A 27761-nucleotide genomic window follows, 5' to 3' on the forward strand; every position below is an offset into this window, starting at 1 on the left:
CATGGTGCTAGGCTTGGACCTAGTTGAGATAGCTGGAAAAGGCCTCTGTTATTCTTCTCCCTCTGGTTCCATGCAGGGGGCCTGTTTGAGAAGGGGAGGCCTCAGTCACCTATGGCAGAAAGGCCAGGGAAGAGTGTCCTCAGGGCCTTCCAAATGGCCTTGTCCCTCAGCATCACCAAGGATGGCCAGCAGGTCTCTCTACTCAGGGCAGGGCACCAGATCCTGTTGTCCCATGGCTCCAGATGAGCTGCTGCATCTTATTCAGCCACCATCTCCACTCTGACATCACCCCCATCCAGTACCAGGCAACCCTTCTGGGCACCCAGGAGACCTGTTGGCTCCAGCAGCTGGTGCAGGATTAGTAATTGAGGCTCTCTCCTGAGCCCTGGGTCCATCAGGGACTAGTCCTCCTGATGCCTGCTATTATTGTATTCTGATCAATTAGTGGGGAGGAAATGAGGTCAGAGATAGCAGGTGTGGGCTTGGCTTTGTTTCTGGAGAAGGGCTGAGCTGGGTTGGGGCTGGGCTGGGGTGATGGGGAGGAGACAGTTCTTAGGGCTTTAGGCCATGAGCAGTAGAGAGGAGAGTGAACCACAACAAGTACCAGGCTTGTAGCTCAGAAGGCTTGGCCTCACTGTTGCCAGGAGATAAAAATGGCATTTGGAAAACATTTGTGCTCCAGGCTGCACAGGGTACTGGGGTGGGCCCATTAGCCACTTAATGTCCTGGATAATGACCCTTAGCTTCCGAGAATGTCAGCTGGAAACCCAGACTCTACCAGAGGCATGGAAACCGGCCAGTATCCTTGGCCTCATGTTCAAAGCTCTTTCCATCTACAAACCAACCTCGCCTATTTTCTCTACAGCCTTCCTCTCATGTGGCTCTGTCCTTCAGCTCTCTGAACATGTCCTGGGCTCTCTTATTTCCCTTCCTTTGCTTAAGGTGTTGCCCACCCCTGTATTACCCTGTTCCATCTCTGCCTGGTGAAATCTTCCTCATCCTTCGTGCACCATGTCATATGCCAGCTTCCCCAAGAAGCTTTCTGTTACAGCCCCTGTTAGAAGTTGTCTCTTGCCTCTGACCTCCAGCATGCCAGTAAAGTTTGTCTTATCCTAAGGGAATCTGAGCTTATTCTCATCTTCTTTCCCTTCCTAGGGACCTTGGAATCACAGACTGTCATGACTTGTCTAATGTGCTTTCTGGCACATGGTAGGTTCTGGTGACTGTTTATTAAATCAAATACCCACTTGCACATATGCAAAAGCTATTTCTCTGTATCACTCCGAACATCTCCTGACTGTGCAGCTTCTTTCATCTATCTATGCCTTTGCATTTGCTCTTCCCTTTGGCTTAAGTGCCCTTCCCTGCTTTTCTATCTGGCAAGATCCAGTTCCAAATCAGGCTAACCTGTGCTCTCTTTGTATCTTTTACACCTTTCTTTGATGGCATGACTTACACTGTGCTGTGAATAAGATAGGCTTTTCGCCTTCAAAGGATTCACAGTCTGGCAGGCTGACAAATAGCTATGTTGCAGTCTTCAAATCTAGGGCTCACTCTTAGGCTCCACACTTCGGTGTGGTAAAAATTCAAATAGTATTATCAAAGCAGGTAATGAAAAGTTTCCCTTCTCTAAAATCAGAGCTTCTGCTATGTTGCACAGTTCCAGGGGACACTGTTGCCATTATGGTCTAGATATGTGGCTCCAAGTGGGCTTGCACAGTGCACAAGCTTTACCACAATAACTGGCAGCCCTGACTCAACCATTCAATTGCAGTTCCATTCCTCAGGAGTAAGACCACTGTCACATTTCTTGTGTATCATTTCAGATGTCCTATACATATCAAACATTTATGTGTATGTGTGTATCCTTTTTTTTTACACAAATGGAATGTCACATACAATCTTTTGCATCCTGCTTTCTTAATAATCTTGGAAATCATTTCTGATCAGAACATCTGGATCTACTCTATTTTTTACTACATTATTTTAAATAGCAGTATAATATTCATGACATGTGTGTGCCACAATGTAATCACTCCCCAACTGATCAACGTTTAAGTTGTTTCAATTTTCTTTAGCACTCCAAACAGTACTGCAACAAACATTCTCACAGGTACAATTTTAAGCACTTGTTTGAATTTGTCTGTGGGACAAATTCCTAGAAGTTGAATTGCTGAGGAAACAGAGGGCATATGTGTTCCAAATTTTGATGGACATTACCAAATTTCCCTTCAAAGACTGAGCTGAGTCATCTAAGATGAGTAAGAACTACTGAGACAAAGCCATAGGCAAAAGGAACAGCATGGAAAGAGGTTTGGGTTGGGTGCAGTGGCTCACACCTGTAATCCTAGCACTTTGGGAGCCCTAGGCTGGTGGATTGCCTGAGCTCAGGAGTTGGAGATCAGCCTGGGCAACATGGCGAAACCCCATCTCTACAAAAATTAGCCGGGCGTGGTGGTGCACACCTGCAGTCCCAGCTACTTGCGGGGCTGAGGCAGGAGGATCGCTTGAGCCCAGGAGGTTGAGGCTGCAGTGAGTCACATTTGCACCACTGCACTCCAGCCTAGGTGGCAGAGCAAGACACCGTCTCTAAAAAAAAAGAAAAGAAAAAAGAGAGAGAGAGAGAGAGAGGGAAAAGAAAGAGTTTTGATGGGGGTTTGACAAAACACAGCCTGTTTGGAGGAACTGAGTCATACTTTGTGATTGTAAAGAAAAAATTAAGCATGGTGATTGGTGAGGATAGCCTCTGTGAGGCAGTGGCTAAGTCACCCAGGGCATCATGGGTTGGCTTAAGTCACAGAGATTGGCAAATGATGGCTTGCTGGCTGAATCTGGCTCACTGCATGTTTTTGTAAGTTGAATTTTATTGAAACACAGCTATGTCCATGTATTTATTTACTGTTTATAGCCACTTTTGCTACAATGGCACACTTGAGTAGTTACAACAGAGTCCATTTGCCTGCAAAGCCTAAAATAATTACTTTGTGGCCCTTCACAGAAGTTTTCTGGCCTAAGAAGTTAGATTAGCCTGAGAACAGTGGCAGGCCTTTGACGGTTCCACAGAGAAGAGAGACATAGTCAGTTTGGTATTTTTGAAAGATCACTTTGTTGCTGTGCAGAGAGAGGATTGGGATGGGGCAAGGGCTGAAAGATCAGGGAGGAGGCTAGTGCAGTGACTCAGGTGAGAGGTCATGGGGCCTGGAATAAGACAGAGGAAATGGGATGGAGAGAAGAGGATGGACTTGCTAGGTATTTGAGAGGGCTTGGAGAATGGTTGAGTGTCTGAGTGGGGAAGGCGGGGAAGTGAAGGATGTTTGGGAAGATGTTCTGATGTTGTGTTCTGATGTTGACATGGCGGCAGGCAATTCAGGCACCCCAAGGCCTCCAGCTCTATTCTGGCTGTTGGTGCCAGTACTCAGAGTGGGGCTGTCTCTGATCCAGGGTCTCTGGTCTCCTTTGACTTGAAGGAACAACCTCGTCTAACCCTCAAGCTGGCACTAGCAAAAGGAGACATAGAGATGTCTTCTAAGATTGTGCTCAATTTTCATCTTCATTTAAAGCACTAATTTGGCTTTTATTTTTATTTTATTTTACTATTTTATTTTGTGTGTGTGTGTGTGTGTGTGTGTGTGTTTTTGAGACAGAGTCTAGCTCTATTGTCCTGGCTGGAGGGCAATGTTGTGATCATAGCTCACTGCAATCTCTGCCTCCTGGGTTCAAATGATTCTCCTGCCTCAGCCTCCCGAGTAGCTGGGATTACAGGCATGAGCCACTGTGCCCGGCTAATTTTTGTATTTTTAGTAGAGATGGTGTTTTGCCAGTTTTAGCCAGGCTGATATTGAACCCCTGACCTCAAGTGATCCGCCTGCTTCGACCTCCCAAAGTGTTGGGATTATAGGCACGAGCCACTGCACCTGGCCAGCTTTGATTTTTCAGTCTAACTCATCTCCTTGCTTTTCTTTCCATTTAAACGTTTATTAACAAGATGACTCAAATGATTCATGAAGTGGTGGGGAGCTTAGACTCCTGGGCCAGATCAGGCTACTATTTTTTTTTTTTTTTTGAGATGGAGTCTCGCCCTGTCACCCAGGCTGGAGTGCAGTGGTGTGATCTCGGCTCACTGCAAGCTCCGCCTCCCGGGTTGACACCATTCTCCTGCCTCAGCCTCCTGAGTAGCTGGAACTACAGGCACCTGCCACCATGCCCGGCTAAATTTTTTGTATTTTTAGTAGAGATGGAGTTTCACTGTGTTATCCAGGATGGTCTTGATCTCCTGACCTCGTGATCTGCCCGCCTCGGCCTCCCAAAGTGCTGGGATTACAGGCGTGAGCCACCACTCCCAGCCTATTTTTTTTCTTTTGCTCAGTTTCATAAAGATAATCCCCTGATCACTTCCCACAGAGAATGCTTTCCTCTGTCTTTGAGCTGGTAGGGGTACCTCAATAAAATCAGAAATATAGAAAGCAGGTGAAGAACTGAGAACAATGGTTTACTAGAATTTGGAAGGGTGGTGACAAGAGATTTAAGGGTTGGAATCAGCCTTTCCAGAAGTCAGTAACACAGTTTCAGAACCACTCTCCAAGTCATAAGGATTATATTCTAATGATAACACAAGATAGACCGTAGTTGTTCGTACAAATCCAGAGCATGAAGAAGAAGCTTAGTTCAAGGGGCTTGTGGTAGTAATTGCTCTGATTTTTAGGACAGAGCAGTCTGGGACATTCTCTGGAAGTTTTAAAGTTGATATGACCTACAGAGGAGCAGAGATGAGAGAAGAGGAAGAGGGAGGAAGAGCAGAGGACAGAGAAAATGAGAAATTGATTAAGAATAGAGATGGAGAAGAGGAAACTGAATAGGTTCCTATGTGTAGTAGTTGCAGGTGTGCTCTTTGCTGTGCCAGGAACACCACACTCATGACTCATTTATGCCTTTTAATAATTCTGGAGTGTGGGTAGCATCACCATCACAGTACGCACGAGGAAACTGAGGCTCGGGGAAAGTTGCACAGAGAGCAACTTGTGCAAAATCCCCCAGAGAGTAAGTGGTAGACGTGGGGCTGGAACCCAGGACTAATTGGCTCCAAAGCCTGGGCTCTTTTTTCCACACTCTATGGGGCTGAGAGTGGGTAATGGATAGGACAGAAGGAAGAGCAGTTCAGGAAGGCAACAGGGCTGGAGGAGACTCACAAAATCCACAGCACTCGCCGAGCCCAGCTACTCGTGCCTGAGCAGCTGGCTGATTTTTTCATAAAATAAAAGAAGTCCCTGAATTGAGAAATATGTGTGTCTCCTAGATTGGATTGTGCAGTGAACAGTAGCCAGAGCGAGCAGTAATCCATCATGGCCTGGCGTTGGCGGGTGCTGCCAGCTGAAGCCCTGGTGGAACTGTCATGAAGGTGACCTTGGCAGGGAAAGCCAGGGACCAATGTCTAACTGCTTCCTGGTAGTCAGTGTGGGGTGAAAGGGAGTGGGATGACAAGTTTCCTCTTCCCTACTGGTAACCTATTTTCCCCCATTTTTTTTTCCAGCTTTTTACATGCTGCACCAATACTGGGTCTAGCTGCAGCTTTGCTGGGTCGCAGAGGCTGAAGAGGGAGCTAAGCCTGGAGAGCTGGGTTAAGTCAGACAGACCCAAAATCTCTTACACTGAGTCTCAACTTATTGTCCCTTGTGACTCCAAGGTCAACTTCCCTTCCCTGTTGGCTGAGGATCCAGGTGTGGAGCCAGTCAGCCAAGATGGGCCCTGGAGGGCCTCTCCTCACCCAAGGAAGGGGAGTGGTTTAAGGAGTTTGGCTGTATAATCAATCAGACCTGAGTTCAAGTCCTCGCTTGGCTGCCTACTTACTATTTATGTGACTTGGGCATTAACCTCTGACCCTCAGTTTCATTACCTGTAAAATGGGAATTATTAGTGTACTTAGGAGGAATAAGTAAGGTAATACAGATAAAGTCAATAGTTAAATGCCTAATGCACATCCATATTTTGCTTAAATGATAGTTATTATAATTATTTTCTTTATGCCTTGGGGTCACTCTTTTGGATGGATTCATTAAGTCTGTTTCACAGAGACCCAAAGAGGCTCCTCTATGCTTTTGTGAGTTTAGAAGAGAGGATGCAAAAGGCTTGTTTTCTGAAACCAATGCAAGTTTTGATATCTTATAATCTGCAGCATTGTTGGGGTTTCTGATCTCCTGAATTCTTGGCTACTATAAACTAAGTGCTCACTATGTTCCAGGCACAGCATTAAACTTTTTGCAAGCAGTAGCATTAGTTAGGTTGTCATTAGCTGCTATAACAAATAAGTCTATGAAAGCATATGTTTCAACCACTATAGAAGTTTATTTCTTTCTCTGATAAAGCCCAGAATGGGTGTTTTGACTGATGGGAAGCTCTCCTTCAAGAGGTGAGTCAGACCAGGCTCTTTATATACTGTGGCTCTTCAAGTTCAACATGTGGCTCTAGAGGCATGCTCTAAATCTACACCCAGTGGCAGAAGGGGAAAGAGCATGGAAGTTTTTTTTTATGTGCCAGGTCAGGAAGTAGCATACATCACTTACGCTCAGATTCCATTGTTCAGAATGCAGATGTATGGCTAATTCTAATGACAGGAAGACTGGAAAGTGTAGTCTAGCCATGTGCCCAGGAGAAGAGGACATGGGTTTGGTAAAGAGCTAGCCAGTTTCTGTCATGCATTATCATCCCATTTCATTTTTACAACAATTGAAAGAAAGGTGGGAGGGAGTGTGGGAGGGAGGTGGGGAGAGGAAGAGAAAGAGGGAGAGGCAACTCCTTCTGTCTTAGCCAGCACTTTGCCCTGAGTTCCGTTTCAACATTCCAATATATACCTGGTTCTTTAACCCTGCTGATCCCAGTTGATACCCCTTTTATCCCCTCTTTCCCCAATTTAAGTTCTCTTGTTCTAATTATTCTCTGTAGGTTGCCAGATATTTGTATAAGAGTCAAAGTGTCTATAAATGGTTTTCTATAGTATATCATAGTAGATGGTGAAGATGATCTGAAATAGGCAACACTTATTGAGTGCTGATGAGATGCCCCAAAATTCCCAAGCATTTTACATGTATTGACTTGTTTAATCTTCACAACCATTTATGAGATAGGTTCTATAAGATCCCATTTTACAGATGAGAAAACTGAGACAAAGAGAGGTTACATAACTTCCCCAAGGTTACCCAATGGTGGAGCCAGAATTGGAATCCAGCCAGTCTAAGTCTAGAATCTGTGCTGTGGATACTGTTGTTACTGTGGGCCAGGCTTGGAGCAAAATGATCCCTATGAATTAACTACAAATCCATGAGGAGGAGATTATTGTTGTCATTGTCCTTACTTTATGTATGATGGGATCAAAGCTCAGAGGAGTTAATCAACTTGTCCAAGGTCACACAACTAGAAAGTAACAGGTTTGAATGATAACAAAGTCAAAACTCTTCATCACTGAACTATAAGAACAATAAGGAGGTGGAGCCATAATCATATTTTCATTTTCCACTGGGAAGTAGAAAGACTTTTTTTAAAGGATGAAAGGGCAGATGGTTAGTGTGCCATTTCAGGTGGTTTGTGTATATTTCAGAGAGAAGGGCAAGCCCTGAGGGAGTGGAAGGGCCCTCCAGTTTGCTGAATGTGACAAGGAGCCCTGAGTCCGTCTGAGTCCCATTCACATTCTCATACCTGCCTAGTCTGCCTAGTCTTGCAGAAACTTGTACATATTAGCATCCAACAAATCTATGTTTAAATCCCAGGTTTGCCCTTTATTCCCTGTGTGGTCTTTAACAAGACTGAACTTCTCTGAGTCTCATTTCCTTCCTTCCTTCCTTCCTTCCTTCCTTCCTTCCTTCCTTCCTTCCTTCCTTCCTTTCTTCCTTCCTTCCTCTGCCTTCTTTTCTTTTCTTTTCTTTTCTTTTGTTTTCTGATATAGTCTTGCTTTGTTGCCCAGGCTGGAGGGCAGTGGCACAATCTCAGCTCACTGCAACCTCCGCCTCCCGGATTCATTTTGGTCATCAGCCCCACCCCCCGAGTAGCTGGGATTACAAGCATGTGCCACCTTGTCCACCTAATTTTTTTTTTCATATTTTTAGTAGAGATGGGGTCTTACCATGTTGAACAGGCTGGTCTGGAACTCCTGGCCTCAAGTGATCCACCCACCTCAGCCTCCCAAAGTGCTGGGATTACAGGTGTGAGCCACTGGGCCCGGCCTTATTTTCATATTTCTAAAATGGTAATAATAGTGTCTGTCTGCATTGGAGGGGTTTGGGGTGTGTGTGTGTCTGTGTGTGTGTGTGTGTGTGTGTGTGTGTGTGTGCATGTATGTGTTTATAGTGTCCTGCGCAGAGTCTGGCACACACTAGGTGCTTAATGAATAGTTGCTTTTGTCATTGTGCCAGCTGAGAAGCTGGGTAGCTGGCCCATTACCTCAAAGCAGAAGATGGACAGCAAGCAGAGGTGCCATCCTCAGGTGACGTGCACAACAGTCCTCCTCTCAAGATGAGGAAACTGAGTCTGAGATGCAGGGGATTGACTTTGTCCCCTTTGACACAGCCAGTGAGTGGCAGCAGCAGGACCCCTGGCCCAGAACTTATTCCGTGGCTCAGCCTCAAACCATGGCCTTCTGAGTCCATGCTTTGCAGCTGTTCTCTGATGGGTCGAATGACAAATGCTGACCCACAGAGCCACTTGTTGAAAGATAAATGGCGACTGAGCCTTGTGCACTGAGTTGGAGCTACTTCTTCCTGTCTTTTTCAAGGTCTGGGGGTTATAATGGGTGAGTCAGACAGATAGTCATGGCGTGGGAGCATACTACGGGGACCCAGCCAATAACCTGCCCCTGTTTGTTGTTCCCAGGTCTGGCTAAATGCATGAGGATTAAATTCCTTATCTATCAGGATCCCATTGGCTCTCAGATGCTTTGTGGTTCCCTCCATCCAGAAGATGAACTACTCCTTTTGACCGAGACTGGCCTAATGTGGCTGATTTTTTTTTCTGAGAAGATGCTGCTCACTTATGCCCCCCATCTTTCAACTGTCTCACTGGCCACTCCACATTCTCCCTAATGGGGGCCCTGCAGCAGCCTCTGCTTGGCCCCCCTGCCTCCCATCTGGCCCCCTCCAACCCACTCTCCACATTGAAGCCAGATTTAGTTTTTTTGCCAAATCCAGCCATGTCACTCGCCTATCTAAAATACACTTTTGGCTTTTCTCTGCCAATTGAATAAAACTCCAAATTTCTTTTTTTTTTTTTTATTATACTTTAAGTTCTAGGGTACATGTGCACAACATGCAGGTCTGTTACATATGTATACATGTGCCATGTTGGTGTACTGCACCCGCCAACTCGTCATTTACATTAGGTATATCTCCCAATGCTATCCCTCCTCCATCCCCCCACCCCACGACAGGCCCTGGTGTGTGAGGTTCCCCACCCTGTGTCCAAGTGTTCTCATTGTTTAATTCCCACCTATGAGTGAGAACATGCGGTGTTTGTTTTTCTGTCCTTAAGATAGTTTGCTCAGAATGGTGGTTTCCAGCTTCATCCATGTCCCTACAAAGGACATGAACTCATCCTTTTTTATGGCTGCATAGCCTTCCATGGTGTATATGTGCCACATTTTCTTAATCCAGTCTATCATTGATGGACATTTGGGTTGGTTCCAAGTCTGCTATTGTGAATAGTGCCTCAATAAACATATGTGTGCATGTGTCTTTATAGCAGCATGATTTATAATCCTTTGGGTATATGCCCAGTAATGGGATGACTGTGTCAAATGTATTTCTAGTTCTAGATCCTTGAGGAATCACCACACTGTCTTCCGCAATGGTTGGACATCTTGGGGGAAGGTTTCTCTTTCTTTCCAGAGAGCAATGCCTCCAAAGCCACTGAGACTGCTCACGAGCTGGAATTCAAGACCTGGGAAAAACCTACGGTGTGTGTGTGGTAGAGAAAGATGGGGGCAGGGCCCATTCCCTGTGAGAGTCTTCCTTGGATAAAATTGGAAATTTAACAACAGATGGATGATGGTTGAAGACACAATGGTTGAAGACAGTGTGGCGATTCCTCAAGGATCTAGAACTAGAAATACCATTTGACCCAGTCCTCCCATTACTGGGCATGTTCCCAAAGGATTATAAATCATGCTGCTATAAAGACACATGCACATGTATGTTTATTGTGGCACTTGTGGAAAACTCCAAACTTCTTGACAGGGCATATGAGTCTCACTCTTCACAGTCTGACCCCTGCCTGCTCCTCCTCCATTGTCTCCTACATTCCTTACCGGCCTTGTTCCCTCAACATGCCCCATACCTACCCAGTTCCAGGCCTTTGTCCTTGCTGTTCTCACTGCCTGCAGTGACTGTTCCTCTTAATCTAGCTGGCTAGAACTCCAAGGCCTCCAAAATACCTCCTCCATCTTCAACAGCCCCAGATTCATCCAAGCCTGGGCACTCCTCCTTCACTGGACTCTCATAGCATTTTGCATGCAGTTCTTTTATAGCATTTGTCTCATTGTGGGATGACTGCTTGCTTGTCTCTCAGCCTTGGCTCCCCAGCAACCCACTGGGCAGTAAATTCCTGGAGGACAAGAGCTTGAGTCTCCTTCGTTGCTGTATTCAGGTCTAATAGCTTGGCTGTACAAATAGAGCCCTGCTGGTTGTCAAAATACTGAAATATTTTTATGTTGGCTGGCAAATAGCTGTCTTGTCATCTCCTCTAGGATCCTCAGCCCTCCCATGGTCAAGCAAGTGCAGGGTTAATGGTGAGCATAGCAGGGGTCTCCAGATTGGTCAGTGCCTTGGGTTGAGCCTGTTGTTAAATTTCCAGTTTTAACCAGGGAAGATTCTCACAGGGAGTGGGCCCTGCCCCCATCCTTCTCTACCAGACACACACCCTAGGTTTTTCCCAGGTCTTGAATTCCAGCTCGTGAGCAGTCTCAGTGGCTTTGGAGGCATTCCTCTCTGGAAAGGAACAAACCTTCCCCCAAGATGTCCAGGTCTGAGGGCGTGATCCCTCCTGTGGCACCCAGCTCTGAGGCAGGCATTAAAGGCTTTAGATTTCAGGCCACAGGCTCTGGGCTGGGGAGGACTTGGCAGCTCAGCTCAGTTGTGGAGCATATGTTGTGGGCCTGGCACCAAGAAAGGCACTGGGGCTCCAAGAGCTGCACTGGGGTGGACCATGCCAGTTTGGAGCTCACAGCCTGCGTGTGGGGACAGACACATAAGCAGATAATGACAACACAGGGTGATACAGAGGTGGGGGGCTGCAGGGGACCTCAGGAGGGCCAGGATCAGGGAGGGCTACTTGAATAATGGAGAGCGTGGGCTGGAGCTGAGTCCTGAAGAATGACACAGAGGAGACCCACCTGGCCCCAAGGTCACTCCCTTCAAGCCACTCCCCTCCTGGAAGGCAATGCCCAGTCATTGCTCTGTCTCATTTCTGGGCTTCACCTGCCAAACCACAAACCACAGTGTGAATAATCACATCAATAATAACCATACCTAAATAATGCTTACTATATTTTACATGTTTGATTTGTGGTAAGTCATTTAGTTTTCATGATGACCGTATAAGGTAGGTGCAATGAATACTCTTCTTTTTTAGATAGGGAAACTGAGGCACAGAATATTTTTGTAATTTATCCAAGGCCTCAGCAGTAGAATGTGGTAGAGCCAGGATTCAAACCCAGACAGCCTAGCTCTAGGATCTCTATGGGCATAACCACCACACCATACTGCCTCACACTAGCTCCCAGGATCACTGTTGGGGCCCTGGCCTCCCGTGATCAGCAGCAGGAGAGGATACCTCAGATATCTGGAAGGTCTTTTCCCCAGAGCGTATCATGTGGTTGGTAGTCCCCATAGTCTCAGGCACCAGACACCTCTGACATGAGCTCTTGAGGGTCCAGGTGCTTTGTGTGTCTGTCAGGTCTGTGACCCACTGTCAGGTCTGTGACCCACACTGACCAATTACAACCCCCACCTTGAAGCCAGTGGTAAGTTCACCACCCACGGGAGATTCCAGGAGCCCAGCTCGATGGAGGGTCCCTGAAGCTGCAAGGTCCATTGCCTAAACCTGTCTCATTCTTTCCTGTGTCCATGTCCTCACAATGCCCCTCCTCTCCTCTCAGAGAAGGATGCATGCAGGAGGTGACATTTAAGTTGGATCATGAAAGGTGAGGAGGCGTGTTACACACAGAGGAGAGGGGCACAGACATTTCAGGTGGAAAGAGTGAGCCAAGCACAGGTGTGGGTGCGCGATGTGTTTGGGGAAGGGGGAATGCCAAGGCTGGGATAATGAGGTTGGGAAGGCAGGTTGGGGCTATGGCCTTGGCCTTTAGTCAGTAGGCAATGGGTAGCCACTAAAGAGCCTGGAGCAGGGAAGTTAAATGGGCATGCTGGTGTTTTAGAAACACCATAGGGGATGGTTTCACAGGGAGGGACTGGTGGCAGTCCCGGAGGGAGGCTGGAGCTATAGTCCCCTTTTGATAATGGCCTGAATTGAGGTGGTGACAGAGAAGGGGAAGACCAGAGATGCTTTTTAGAACCTGGGACTGTTGATAGTGAGATGAAGGACGGCAGGAGTTGAAGCTTGACCCCCAGGCTCCTGGCTTGGGTGACTGGGACTTTGTTCCCCAGGAGGAGGGTTGCATGTGGGTAGAAGGTAGTGAAAAGGCTTTGGACTCTGACTTAGGTGGAGCCCTAGTGGAGAAGTCTCCTGGATGCTTACCTAAAGAGGTCAACAGAAGAGCAAGATCTGGTCTAGAGACAAAGATCTGAGAGTCCTCAGAGGAGGCTGGAACCTGAATCCCTGGAAGGTGTGAAATCCTCCAAGGAGAGTGTGTTGGTGACACCAGAAAGGAGAAGCAGTGTCTGGATCCTGAGAAATGCCAGCAGTTCAGGGGAGGCCTGCAGAGATTAAACCGTAAGGAATAATTCATTCACTCAACAAACTGAATGCCTCCTATGTGCCAGGCTCTTGTCTGTGAATACTGTGAATGCAGCAGAGAACAAGGCAGAAAAAACCCTGCCCCATGGCAGTACACTTGAGTGGGAAGAGGCAAACAAAAGTAGGACATACTACAGTGATAAGTGCTATGGAAGCTGATTAAGCAAAGGAGGTTGGAGGGTCAGATGGGGCAGCAATGATAAATGGAGGAGGTGCCACTGAAAGGTGTCTTGGAATAAAGATTTGAAGGAGGTGAGCAAGGTGGATTTTGGGGGAAGACTTCTAGAAAGAGGAAACAGCAAACACAAAGACTCTGAGGCAGAAGTGTGTCTGGTATGTGGGAAAAATAGCCAGGAAGCCTTGCGGCTATCATAAAAAAATGTAAGTATTATTATTGCATAATTATTATGTAGTTTTGGTATCTACCCCTGCTGTGTACTGTAATGAGTTTTGTAGGGGTAAGCTTGAGTAAGCCCCTTGACCCTCTATGCCTTAGTTACCTCATCAATACAATGGGGATAATAGTATCTACTTATAAGTAGAATTAAATGAGTCAATGTGTGTAAAGTACCTAGCACAGTGCCTGGCACAGAGTGTTTATTGCTATTATTATTACTGATTATTATTATTATTATTTTTTGAGACAGAGTCTCACTCTGTCGCCTAGGCTGGAGTGCAGTGGTGTGATCTCGGCTCACTGCAAGCTCCACCTCCCAGGTTCACGCCATTCTCCTGCCTCAGCCTCCCTAGTAGCTGGGACTACAGGTGTCTGCCACCACGCCTGGCTAATTTTTTGTATTTTTAGTAGAGATGGGGTTTCACCCTGTTAGCCAGGATGGTCTCGATCTCCTGACCTCGTGATCCGCCCGCCTTGGCCTCCCAAAGTGCTGGGATTACAGGCGTGAGCCACCGCACCCAGCCGTTATTAATTGTTATTATTATTATCCTTATTATTTTTATCACCATCATCTCCCTCTTTCTAGACTTTGAACCCTTTAAGGACAGTGGCTGTGTGTGGTTCTTCCTTGCAGCGCAGGGCCAGCCCATGGCAAGTCTCACAGTATGGGCTCGATAAGGGGAGGGGTTTGGGTAGAACAAATGAAAGAATAAATGGCAGGACATGGAAGGCAGCCAGGTCCCTTCTTGCCCTACTCCCGCAGCTCCCAAGACCCCCCAGAGCGGGACAGAGCCTGGGCTGGCTGGGGCTCAAAGCGGCCCATCCTTAAGTCAGTGTGTGCAAAGCCTCCAGGCCTGACAATATATTTGTTATTAAGGTAATAAATAAACAAGTTGCTTGTCAGCACGGGGACTGGCACAAATGCCTTAGAAGATAAATACTGCCTCTGAAATAGACAAATATTTACCATCCTCCAGACAAAGTTGTCAGCCCTGCTAAAGGCCTCCAGGGCTTAGAATAAAGTGAACATTAAGATATTTTTATTTTACCCTAATGGAAATATATTTGTGTACTTCTTCAGAGCAAAGAATGTGAAATTGCCTGTCCTTGAGCACTCACTATATGCCTGGGCCTTCCCACAAGCTCACCACAACCCTTTAGGGCAGGGATTGTGATCATCATTTTACAGATGAGGAGACTGAGACTTGAATGAGTTAAGTGACTTGCTAAAGGCCACACTGCTGGAGATGGTAGAGCTAGGATGAATCTGACTCCCAGCCCCGGCTCTGGGTTGGAGCTTCCTGTAGCCAATGTGTTGAGATCCTTAGCTCAGTGGGTAGAGTGGAAGGTAGGAAGACAAGCTCCCCTCAGGATGCTGGGGCTGCTTTTGCTTCATGGAATAGACAAATGGAGCCCATGAGGGTCTGTGCACCAGAGTGAGGTGGTCCTGGGAGGTTGGAGGAAGTTGTTTGAATTATAAGACTGGGAGTGTCAGAGATGGCAGAGGCCTTTGAGGTGGAGCATCTCCTGAGTGTGCAGGTAGAGTGATTGCAGCACCTCCATGCCAGATTGCCAAGGTTTGATCCTAGCTCTGTCAATCATTAGCTGCATGACCTTGGGCAAGTTACTCAGCTTTCTGTGTTTCTGTTTGTTTCTCTGTAAAAGGAACATAATAATAGCTTACCTTGAAGGGTTATTAAAAGGATGCAGAAAGTGGGTAGGTACAAAGTACTTAAACTGTGCCTGACACATACCAAACAATAAATATTAGTTATGATTATTATCACTATTGAGTTGTTTGTGTGTCAGTCATTCATTCAGCAAAATTTATGTGCCTGAAGCAGATGCCATCAGTGCCCATTCACATGCACCTGGCATTGACCAATTCTGAGCACAAGGGGCAGGCTAGAAGTACTGGGGCGTTAACACCACACCTCCCTCTGGCCCCCACTGCCCAGAGCAGCTCTCAGCCAATGTGTATAGGAGCTGGTGGATAGAAACCCCACTTCTTCCTTTGGGTGGGATAACTCTGAGACAGGAGTCCTACACTGGCTCCCAGAGTTAGGTTCTAGTTACTCATGGAGGTAACTTGCTTGAAAAATGCATCTTTGTTGGTGCTTTCCCTACTCTATCTCACCTCTCAATGTCCCTTCAGTGTCAGTTGGGGTCATTTCCCAAATTCACTACCTGCACTTGAGTCCTTGCTTTAGAATCTGCTTCTGGGGAAACCCAAAGTAAGGCAATTCCTAAAATGCATCAGACCCTACGTTTGGGACAGCTGAGCCAGATGAAGTGGGGATGGGGAGATGGGGAGGGAATTTCTAGCAGAGGGAACAGCATCTGCAAAGACACAGAAGTGAGCAAACTATGCTTGGCAAAGGGTGAGGAGAGCAATATGGCAGAGGCAGAGGGCTAACTGCCTTAAAATTCAAATTTAAGTTTGGCCATGATGTGGACAGGCTTAGGGAAGATCCCTCTGATGGCTGTGAAGAAGAGTCTGCTCAATCACCCCAATTTAAATATTCGAGGACTTGTTTGGCAAAGGATGGGGTGTCCATCTGCATTTTTTTCCTGGAAGTCCCCAACAATGTTCATTAGCTTGAGGATGGTTTTAACTAGTTGAACTTCATTAGAAAACACCAGTAATTGTTGACGAACCCCATTACAGCACCTAAAAGCTGTAAAAGCAGCTGAACAACTTCTGGAATTGGTACAGACAAGAGGCTCAGCTCAGTCCTAGGGAGCTCAGAAATGAGCTCTGCTCCCCACAGGGGTCAGGGGCAGAGCCTGGCCTCTTCCTCTCCCTAGACAAAGCTTTCCTTTTCTCATGTCCCTCCTCCCAAAGCATCCCTTCTACACACACACACACACACACACACACACACACACACACACACACACACACACACACACACACACACACCTGTTCTTCTCATGCCTCTGCAGTCGTTTTTGGATGCTTGCTCTCTTTGTCATCCACTTCAGCAAAAAAGTCCCTGAGCTTGTACTCATGCAGGATTCTATGCGAGGCCCCAGAGACCCACAGATGCCTCAGATGTAGGTCTGTGCCCCAGAGAATCTCCCACTCTGGACAAGGAGATAGATATGTACATTGAGAAGGGCAATGTGGTCAAGAAGATGTTTCAACAGAAATTCAGAGGGAGGGATGAATTAAACCTAGGGAAGAACTCATGGAAATTATTTTAACACCAGTGAAGTCAAAGTAGGGTTTTGAAGGATGCAGAAGTGTTGGGTACTGCTCTTCCTTGATCAGGCGTGTGCCTTCCTAAGAGGATGAGCATCAGACTCTGCCCAACTTTCAGCTTCTTCCTCTATCTCAGACCCCTCCACAGCCAGGTACATTTAGGCCCTCCCTGTCCTCAGCCACACCTTGAGTCTCTCCCATCCTGGTGGGAAGCAGGAAGTGCCTGAGAGCCTTGGCCTGGGACCAGCACAACCCCTCCTCACCACTTTGCTTTTGAACTCCTGAGCTGGAGCTCCCCTCCCAACCTCGGGGCTTCTTTAGTTTCCCTAGGGAGACCCTTTCATTTCATGCTCTTTTACCTCATATGGCGCCTTTGCCTTAGTCCTCCATCCTGGGTGGATACAGTCTGAATTTCCCCTTCTAATTTGTGACTCTTACATGAGCCTCAGTCATAAAGTTCCCTTTGCCATTACTCCCAAGGTTCTTGGAGCCCCACTGTAGAAAGACTGCTGATATCCCAGAATTCCAAGGTGGATGTGCAGATGAGATTTCCAGTGACACCCAGCAGACTTCACGCAGAAGGTGGCATAGTGTAGAGATGGGGCATTCAGGCTTTACCCTTAGAGAGGTGTTGCTTTGAATCTGCATCTGCCCCTTCTTTTGCGTTTGGTGAGTAACTAACCTCTCTGAGCATCATTCACCTCTTGTGTAAAATGGGGACATAATAACCTGCCTTACAATAGTAAGACATAACTTACATAAAAGTCTAAGTTTAGTACCTCTCAGGGTGTCAGGAGGAAAAGATGTCCTCATGCCTCCCATCAACACCCAAATAGCTATCTACCTCTGGCCTGGAATCCTCCCTGCAGAGCTGGGGCATCCTATTTCACCTGCTTTATTCCTTTGCTGTCTCCCCCTCTAGATTATGAGATCCCTGATGGACTCCAAATCCATTATCTGATTTATTTTATATTTAGGATATGAGGTGGGTCCAGAGAGGTGGTGTGAGGGTCTCAGGGTCATACAGACAGGTAGAGTCTGAGTGGGTCCTTGGACCTGGGTCTGGCTGAGTCCCTGCTCAAATATGTTAGAGCCTGGGAGATTCTGAAACATTCTGATAGACTATTCTAAAGATGCTGAATATTTCAGTCAATCAACATGGTTCCAATCTCAGTTTCTCTACTAACATTCAAAATTTGCAAAAATTCAGAATTTGTGAGTGGGCCTGAAATTTACCTTTGCATTTTCCATGAAAAGTCTTAGCAAAGGTTATTATTTCTGAAGAAAAAATGTGTGTGGGGATGTTTAATTTATGTTAACTATATTAACATGATGTACCCATAGCAAAGATTAATACTCATTCTAAGCATGGCTTTGATGGGCAATAGAATATGCCACTTGTAGAGATGTGGGACAGAACATACTTACTTACTTTCATCCTGAAATTCCCTTTTTAATTTGTCAAACGGCTCTGAGCTCCTCCCCTACAGCCACACTAATTCTGACTGTTTCTTTTTCACGTGCTTTTATAATGGGAGAGCCCCCGGCCCCTGCCAGCCACTATGCTTTACTAATGTTGAAAATGAGGGCAGAGGGGTGAAAGGAAAGAGTCCTGAAGCCCAGTCCTAGATCCTCCACTGATTCTTTGTGTCCTTGGACAAGTTATTTAACCTTTCTGAGCACTTGAGTGGCATTCAAATCTCTCTTTCTCCCAACTCCTTTGTCATGGCCTCAGATCTCATTTATATTCCACACATCCCTAAGCCTTCCAGCCAAACAGACTTACTTCCCATTCCAGGAACATGCCCCATGCTCTCTTCTGTCTTCACCAGGAATGTTTTCCTTTCTTTGCCATTAAAATCCCATGCATTTTTAAAGACTCAAAAGAGAAACTTTTCCATTAAGTTTTTCTCCCAGTAGGCTGTGAGCCTCCCGCTAGAATCACATTCTGCCTGGCACTAGAATTCTTGTAAACATATTTTTTCCATCGCTAGATTGTAAGCTCCTTGAAGGTAGAGTCAATATCTTCTATAACCACTCAAATCCACATCGTAGACTCAGAATGTATGGCTGTAAGTGGAGGAGCTGGAATTCACAGTTGTGGGTTTGACTGCAAAACCCCTATGTGATGGTTCATTTTATGTGTCAGTTTGGCTGGCTGAGGGATACCCAGATGACTGGTAACACATTACTTCTTGTTGTGTTTGTGAGGGTGTTTCCGGAAGACGTAAACATTTGAATCAGTAGACGAGTAAAGAATATCTCCCTTATCAGTGTGGGCAGGCATCGTCCAATCCGCTGAGGGCCTGGATGGAAAAAAAAAAAGGTGGAGGAAGGGCAAATTCACGCTCTCTACTTGAACTGGGACATCCTTTTTTTTTCTGCATTTGGACTTCAGAGCTCCTGGTTCTGAGACCTTCAGACTCTGACTGAATCATACCACTGGCATTCCTGGTTCTCTACCTTGCAGACAGCATATTGTGGGGCTTCCTGGCCTCTATAATCATATGAGTTAATTCTCATAATAAATCCTCTGTTATCTATCTATTATCTCTATCTATCTATCTATCTATCTATCTATCTATCTATCTATCTATCTATCTATCATCTATCATCTATCTGTCTATCTATCTATTATCTATCTATCTATCTATCTATCTATCTATCTATCTATCTATCTATCTAATTGGTTCTATTTCTCTGGAAAATCCTGAATAATATACCTTGCTTCTATATCCTTATGGAATGGATGAAAGAACCTCAGTTTCCCTGGCTTCCAAATGCAAATAATGTTCTGTGCTTTGTGTTACCTGTAAGGGCAAATCATAAACTCCAAAGCTCTCTTCTTCCCAGGGGGTTGCAGGATGGCACTGGCTTTCTTGGACGAACAGCCTGGAAATTCAGCAGGAATTCAGTAGCAGATCTATTTTAGGGACTTCACCGTGGAGCCCACTACTGGATCTTGGGGATGTTCAGGCTTGAGACTGACTATTTTCTATTTCTGGGCTTTGGGGGTGGGTGGGTCTTAGGCTAAGAGGGATTCTGAGCTGGCTCCCAGTCAGCCTTCTTAACATTTGGCATCCACTCTCCTAATCTCTTTGCTATCCAGTGTCTAGTCAAGAAACATTGGTTTAGTCCTACTATGTGTCATGCATTGGGCTATCCCTGGGAATACAAAGATTCAGCAGACACTCTCCTTGTCCTCCAGGAGAAGGTAAACATGTGAACAGACAATGGCAACCCAGGCAGACATGTGTTATAGTAGAGGGCAGCCCAGGGCTCATAGTGTCCCAGAGCAGGGATCATAGGAGATCTGAGAGATCACATTTCCTGCCTCTAGCTCTTTCTGGGCTGTGAATGACATTAACTCATTGTAAGATCTTAGATTACATTTCTTCTCTGGCCTTAGTTTTCTTTCTCTACACAGCAGGGCAGCTGGACTTAGTGGTGTTCCAGATCTTACCCCACATACTCACCTCTTGTGCTTATGCTGCTGGGCACCATGCAGTCCTCCTTGTACTCTCTGTATTTCTCAAGAGGCAGAGGCCTCATCAGAGCTCCAAGTCACATCAGGCAGAAGCCTTGGCAGTGGAGCACAGGAAGGTTGAATCTGGGACTTCCATAGAGGTTCCAGGATTTCTTTTGGTATCTGCCAGTGTTGGACATGACCAGGTCTGCTCTGGGCACATTGCCCACCTTCCAAGTCATGGGGGAGGCTGCTTCTTGTGATCATTTTACCAGGACCTGGGAGTGCAATGACAAGCAAAACCAGACACAATTTGTAGCCTCATGGAGTTCACTCATGGAACTCTGGGTCCTCATGGAGTCTAGTTAAAGAGAAAGTATTAATAAAACAGGCACATAAATGAATGTATAATTATATCCTGGGATAAGTGCTGGAGTGCTAAAAACATAGTCCTAGGAGAGCAAGTATAATGAGGATTGAAGAATAGGTTTAGCAGCATGAGGTCATTACTGAGAGTTGTTTTGTCAGGATGATGAGTCCAGAAGCCACATGGGAGTGAACCAAGGAGCAAGCTGGAGGTGAAGAATTGGAGGTGGTCAGTGTAGATAACTCTCAACCAGTGAGCACTGAAAGGGCTGGGAGGAATCTTTGAGGTCTTCCATGGCAAGCACTTTGAAAAAGATTACAAAGAGATTCACAGACATCATCTTTTGTATTCTTTAGAACAATATTGTGACATGGGAGGGTCAGGTTTTATTTCCACTTGACGTATGAAAAAACGGAAATCCAGAAAGATTTTTGTCTTGAGTAGAGAGTTCACAGCAGAGCCAGGACTGGAACTGAAGTTTCCAGAATCCCTGCCCTCCTTCCACTTTCCAAACAAAATGCCATCTGTCTGGAGGTTATTTGAATGAATGAGGACTGTATTCACCACACCCAAGTTTTCTTGATTACATTTTCTCTCCTCAGGCCCTACAGATTCAGGACCACGGCCAGCACCCACACTGCCTTCAGTAAACACTGAGCTAAATAAACCTAGAGCCTTGGTGATGAGATCAGCACTGCCTTTGTAAGTTGGTTTTCTCAACAAACATCAACTGAACATCTACTAAACGTAAGGTGAGATGACAGGTTCTGGGGACATGGAACTAGAAAACTGCCCATAAGGAGCCCACAGTCTAGGATGGACAAAGCATGGACACAAGAGTGTGAGAATGTGCACAGGGGTTGTGGGATCCTAAAGGAGAGTGAGGGTCAAAGAAGGCTTCCTGGAGGAGACACAGCCTGAGGTGAATCTTGAAGACAGAAGATGGCAGTGAGGAGCTACTGAGGGGTTTTAAGCGGGGGTGTGACAAGGTCACGTGTGTTTTAGAGAGATTTCTGGTGTAATGTGAGAATAGAGGAGGGGTGAGAGAAGAGATAGGGAATGACTCAGGAGACTGAATAAGAAGAAGTCTCCCAAAGCACATTTAAAAAGGCATAGCCAGGTTTTAATCTTGCTTGCAAAAGCAGATGGAAATATTCTGTGTTTTATATGTTTTCTTTTGGCATTGGAAAGTTTCACTTTCCTGACCAGCAGAAGCTGATACTGAGGGAATTATATTGCTGGTGGGCAGGAGGAAAATGAAATGCAGAGAAACAGGGAAGGAGGAGAATCTGATTTGTTGAGCTGTTGTTACGCATCAGCACTATGCTAAGTGCTTTTTACATAGTCTCATTTAATTCTCCCAACAACCTGTGAAGTAATGAGGTCTTCATATTTTATAACAAGAAACTGAGGATTAGAGAGGTTAATTACCTGTGGCCCATGGCCAAACACACAAATAAAAGGAAGAGGCAGGATTTGAACCCGGGTCTGCATGGTTCCAAATGCCTCACATTCGCTTCTCATGCATATGTGGTCTCAGTGGAGAATGTGGTGGAGACCTAGCTGACAGAAAAGCAGAGTAAAGCCCCTGGGCACCTACCCCTGCAGCCTTCTTGGTCACACACAAAGGAATAATCACAATAAGCATTCTTTCCTCAGCTTCTAAGTGCAGGAGCTTTAGAAGGTTACAAATGGACTCAGTATGTGGGACATAGTCACTCCTAGGCGAGGTGGGTTTTACTTGCTTCTTACCACCCCATGATATCACATCTTGCAGAAGACAGTGCTTCTGTGTTCAGGGACAAGAAGATAAGAGGTTTCATATCGGTGCCAATTACCTTCTTTGACACCCCCGAGGTGCCCTTGGCCCCCAAATTTTGGAGACTGCGTCATTCTCTCTGGGCCTTTTGTGGCGGCTATGGCAGCGTCTGCCGCAGAGCCTAAGGAAGCTTTAGGGAGATGGTCACACTCCAGTGCCCAGCCTACTTGTTGGAACTTTCCAGAAATATTGCACTGCAGACATTTTCCACGCTGTTATGCTAATGGAATCAAGAAAAATCAATTGTCCTTAAGGAAGAGGGGAATGAGACGTGCTGTAAATGCCACGGGATGAGTGATTGGTTGATTGCTTGCCCGCGATCGGAGCTCGTCTCATCCCTACATTATTCTGATGAATTTTTATGGCATGCCTCCTTTCTTGCTTGCTCCCTCTCCCCACCCCCATCCCCCCTTAGCTGGGGAAGAAGGTTTATGGCTTGCAGCTTCTCAGTTGATTGAATGCAGCTGGCATTGTTGCAGCAGAGGACAAATAGGTACATTTGCTTTACAGGCTGAGAAAAGTGGGTTTGGAGAAATTGCACAGCCACGTCCCTCTGCAACAAAGGCGCCCTTAAAAATGCAGATATTTTTAATGAAATGACTTTACTCTCCTTCCAGGCTGTCCCTAATCTTTCTGTTAGAGGAAAGGGCAAAAAAAAAAAAAAAAAAAAGGTTGGGGAAAAGAAATGTATAGCTTGTGATTCTGCGGAAATCCGATTTTTCATTCTTATCACAAACGATGCTAACGAAGGCATTTCATTAGTATTCATTTTAGGCCAATGTGATTTTCTCCTCTTTGCTAACACAAAAATAAATAAATAAACAGTCGAGCTATGTCTGGGAAACTGCCGACAAGGCGGCTTGGAGCAGAGGTCAGCATTTTCTTGAATGAGTGTGCACCGCATTCAGTAAGGTGGCCAACAAAATGGATCCAGCTCAAATAAGGGCCATCTGGGGCAGGGATGAGACAAGGTTTGGGATGGAGACAGGTCTCTTGGGTTTCCAAGCTGGTGTCCAGCTTGGCCATGGCAGTTTGTGGACTGGAGAAGGCAAACAGGCTGTGACTGCTGTTTTCCATGGGGAGTTAGCTGCAGCTGATACTCTCTGTGCCTGGCTGCTGGTTCTGAGGATGGGGATGCTTCAGTCCTGGCCAGGGCACTAGGCAACTCCTATTGTTCTTCTTTCCTGTCTCTTCCTCAAGGGCAACTAAGCCCTGTTGAGGGTTGGGAAATCCTACTAGGTGAAAATCTGGGAGTGTTTGTCTGGAAAGAGGAGATTTGGGGACACAGCTGTTGTCTTCATCCATCCAAGGGAGTATTGTGGATGGAGAAGCAGGCTTATTGTATTGGACTTCAGAGGGCTAAACTAGCCTCAGTAGGTGGAAGTGACAGCATGGCAGAGAAATCCATCAGATTTGAGATCAAATTTCAGATCAAGCATTTTCTGAAAGTGTCCGCAGGCAAGTCTCTGAGCCTCAGTGACCACATTTTTAAAAGGAAGTAAATGAAAATAAACCCCAATGTATTCTTTCCAGGCTACTGGAAAGTACAGTAACTTGGAAGTTACTGTGCTAGGAAGTGGCTCTCAGTGACCCCTTTGTAGAGAAGGGAAACCCAGATTCAGAGGGGGTAAGTAGCACAACCTCTGGGAAACAGGCCCCTAGACTCCGAGGCCAGAGCCCTTTGCCTGCCCCAGCCAAGGGCATCCTTGTTCAGCTGCTTCTCAGGGCTGCTGTATGGAAGAGGTGAGTGAGATACACAAGCAGAACACTGTTTGTTCTTGGATAAAAATTCTTACCCAGTTCACCTCAAAAATCAAGTCATCTGACATATTTCCATCTCTCTGGGGCTGTACACTCCTGGAGGCCAGTGTCCCTTTGTACTCTCTGTGCTTAATTCAGATGTTTCAGCAATTCCTGACTTGCCTTAACATGCTGTGTCTTTTGATACTTCCTGGCCCTGGCCTATGCTACTGTCCCTGCGTGGAACATTCTCCCCTGCCTTTTTCATTTGGCTGAGTCTCACCCATCCTTCAACTCAGATTCTACAGCTTCTGAGAAAACTTCCTTGACATCCCACACAGGCCTGTTATTCTCTCTGCTCTTGTTGGGTCACCGTGTAGTTGTTTATAGAACCATAATGATACTATTAATAGTAATACAATGAGCAGTGGGAATCTTGGTGTCAGGCTGACCTGAGTTCAAATCTTGACACTGCTGTGTAATCATGAATGAGTTACCTAAACTCTCTGAGCCTCCCTTTCCTTATTGGTCAATGGTGATAGTTATAGTAATGGTACCTATTCCAAAAGGCTATTTGGAGAATTCAATAAGAAATATTTGTAAAGTACTTTCTCAGTGCTTGGCACATACAAGACCTCAGGCAATTCAAAATGAATGACTGAATAAAGTTTCTTTTAGGTTGGCTAGAAATATTGATAGAGGTGACCAAGGACACATTTGTTTTTCCGTTCCCTCACTCCTCTTGTCCATTTTCCCCTGGCCTTATTCCTTCCTGCCTGTGCCATTAATGATAATTAACACCCACAGTGTGCCAGGCAGTTAGTGGCAGACCCAGGATAGAACTAGGGTTTCTGAGGCTCTAGTCTAGGACTCTTTTTCATCGTCCCTCTCCCAATCAGGTAGCTTCTCAAGGCAGGTGTCGCATCTTTTTCACCTCTCTCCCCTGCTGTGCCTCCCACAGGTTAGGCCCCACTGTAGGTGGTCTGTGAAGTCTGTGAAGGGCCGGGGTTGTGGGCTCACTGGCAGGGGGATCTGGAGCCCAGTTCAATTTCTGCCTGCCTGTGTGACCCCGAGGCCATCAGTTTTCTCATCTATCAGGGAGTGGCACTACTTCCTGCCAGACCTGCTGCACTGGGCTATTGTTAATAAGAGAGGAAGAGGAGGGTGCTTTGTCAGCTGTCATGCGTGGTAGGGGTTGAAGCTATTGCTGCTGTTTCTGTGTCCTTGTTGTTGTTATTGCTTCTCAAAATAAAAAAAGTCCTCATAGCCAGGGTCCTGGAGCCAGTCTGTTAGAGGAGATGGCTCTGCCCTTGAAAGCCACTCTCCCGGTCTGGCGTTTCCTGTGAGTAATTTGAAACTGGGGCTCAGGGAACTGAACTCCAGTTAATGGTTTTCAATAAAGAATTAAGTGCTGCTTGTCAGGCTGGCGCTGGGGCCTGGCTTCCCGGAAAGGGGGAGAGTGCTGGGGGGTGGGGAGCAGTTGCATGCGTTTAGAGATGCGTTTACATTTTCCGGTCAGTTAGGCAGCCTGATGAAAAAGGGATAAGATCTGGCCACAGCAGCCAGAGGGCGGAGGTGGTGGTGGTGGGTGGGGCGGGCAAGAGAGACTGAGACCCCGCACTGGGGAGGCTGCAGGGAGGGAGTAGTGGTCATTGCCATTAGAGCTGATCAGCTGTTTCTACAAAAAGCCTGTTAGGCACCTGGCTCTTGCCCCCTTCTCTCGGGGCAGCCCCTGTGGGAAGGAATGCTGAAGCTTTTTCTGCTAGTGCTGCCTTCCACATCAGACATCACCTTTATAATAACCACAGCTCTCCTTACATGATTTCTGCATAAAATAGTTCTTTAAAGCCTCATCCACAGCCCTAAAAAGTTGCTATTACTTTCATCACTCTTGTTTTTCAGATAAGGACATTGAGGTACAGAGAAGTTAAATAATCTGCCCAAGGTTACACAGCTTCTGGAGTAGGAGATCAGGGCTTCAAACCTAGGTAGTCTGGCACCAACATTATGCTGTTTAGCCACTCTGTGGTATTGCCTGTCATAGGGTCTTGAATCACTTTTTCTCCAGCCTACGAGGTTGGCAGAGGAGGGTCATTCACTCCATCTCATAGATGAGGAGACAGGGTCTGAGGGGTGTTGTGCCTCTGCCAGGGGGACCAGAAAGAGGGAGAGGTAAATCAGGCACCCAGACATGGGGGAGAAGGAGAAAGGCCCCACAAGAAAGGTATTTGGTAGCAAGTATCAAAAGACTTACAAATGTTCATACCTTTTGTGTTAGTATTTCTGTTTCTGGGTGTCTGCTCTAAGGAAATAATCTTTCCAAAATAAGACAATTCTAAATAAAAGAAAAGATTGATTATTTATGATATCAAATGATTGGAAGCAATTTAAGTACCTAACCATTGGAAATGGTTGAATAAAATCCGGTGTTTACACTCAATTTGACAGTCTGTAGCCATGAAAAATAATGGTTCTGAAGGCAACATAGTAATCTGAAAGAATGCTTATGATATAATGTTAAATAAGGAGAAAAGTAAAAACCAAATTGTATGAATAATAAAATCTCAGGTATGTACCAAACATGCAGGAGATAAGCAAAATAATAGTTGCTGTGTTGGGATGATGAAATTGTAAGTTCTTTTACTTTGTTTCCAACTTTCTGTAATGTGTTGCTTCAAGAATAGACAAATTGATGGACTTGGTCCAGAATATTGTTGTATGATCTAGGAAAAGCTACATCTCTCTATGCTTCAGTTTCCTAATCAGTAAATATGGATAAATCCTCCTTTTTCCAGGATTGCTATATTTAATGAGATAATAGACATAATGTACCTAGCAGGAGGCCTCTGCATAGTAGGTGACTAGATGATGTCAATTACTACCCTGAGCTTTATTCTGTTTCTCACATGTTGTCTTCTGTCTTATTGATATTTGCACAGTGAGGCTGGTATAGCCAGGCCCAAACCTGTATCCCAGATATGAGGGCTTCCCAGAGTCAGGCACAGACATATCACTCCTCCACTGCCTTACATCTGCCAAAAGAATGAAGGCCAGATCCTCCAAGGAGAGTCAGCTGGACCTCAAACCCCTAGGCAGCTGCTGAGATTGACTTTCCCCGAGGGTGTCTCTGAGAAACACACACCACTAAACCGGCCTTCTTTTCTGAGAACTTCTGGTGGGGCATAGAGACTTGTGTGGTTCTAATGCTGCATGCTGGGGGACCCATAGGCCATCAATTTTCTCATTCATTTGTTCATTCATTACTCATTCACTGCATCATGTAGAGAGTCAGCTATAGCAGAGCCTTATTGAATGTTGACTCCATACCTACTGGGTGTAGGGGTGGGGGTTTGTACAGTGGGCTTTCACTTACCTTAGCTTATTGAATCCTCACATTTGCATTGCAGAAGAGGTTCACTTAGCTAAGCATGGCAATTTTAAAAAGCAAGATACAAATGAATGTCTCTCCTCACATAGTCAGTCAGTTAGTTCCCTGGCCCTGTCAACTCTGTCTTAGTGCTTCTCAGACCTAATCCTTCTGCTTCAGCCCCCAGCTTGTCACTCTTTTTGCCAGAGTCATCTTTATAAAACCCAAACCTGACCTTAGGAGAACATCCCTGCTCAGCCTGTAAAAACCAGTTTCTTTTGGTCTGATCTCCCACAATCTACCCCAACACACAGCCACTTCTCCTGCGCCTCAATGCCCCTTTATGGCTTATGCTTCATACACTCTTCCTACTTTCTAGACTGCCCTTTCCTACATGACAGACTCTAACCCATCCTCTAAAACCTAGCTCAACACCCCCTCCTTTTTGG

The 27761-nt window shown here is 46.0% G+C and overlaps 2 long non-coding RNA genes across 2 annotated transcripts in view; both read left to right on the top strand.

The window, feature by feature from the left end:
- Positions 1-27761, top strand: part of LOC134757290 (uncharacterized) — a 69558-nt gene that overhangs the window by 34688 nt on the left and 7109 nt on the right. The window contains exon 3 of the long non-coding RNA XR_010131091.1: positions 20989-21138. This is a non-coding gene — a long non-coding RNA (uncharacterized lncRNA). The remainder of the gene's footprint in view (positions 1-20988; positions 21139-27761) is intronic.
- Positions 8426-9239, top strand: LOC129524061 (uncharacterized). Its single transcript, XR_008667719.2, has 2 exons — positions 8426-8758; positions 8857-9239. It is a non-coding gene; the product is annotated as an uncharacterized lncRNA (long non-coding RNA).

This window comes from Gorilla gorilla, chromosome 1 (assembly GCF_029281585.2).
Source record: "Gorilla gorilla gorilla isolate KB3781 chromosome 1, NHGRI_mGorGor1-v2.1_pri, whole genome shotgun sequence".
Classification (NCBI taxonomy): Eukaryota; Metazoa; Chordata; class Mammalia; order Primates; family Hominidae; genus Gorilla; species Gorilla gorilla.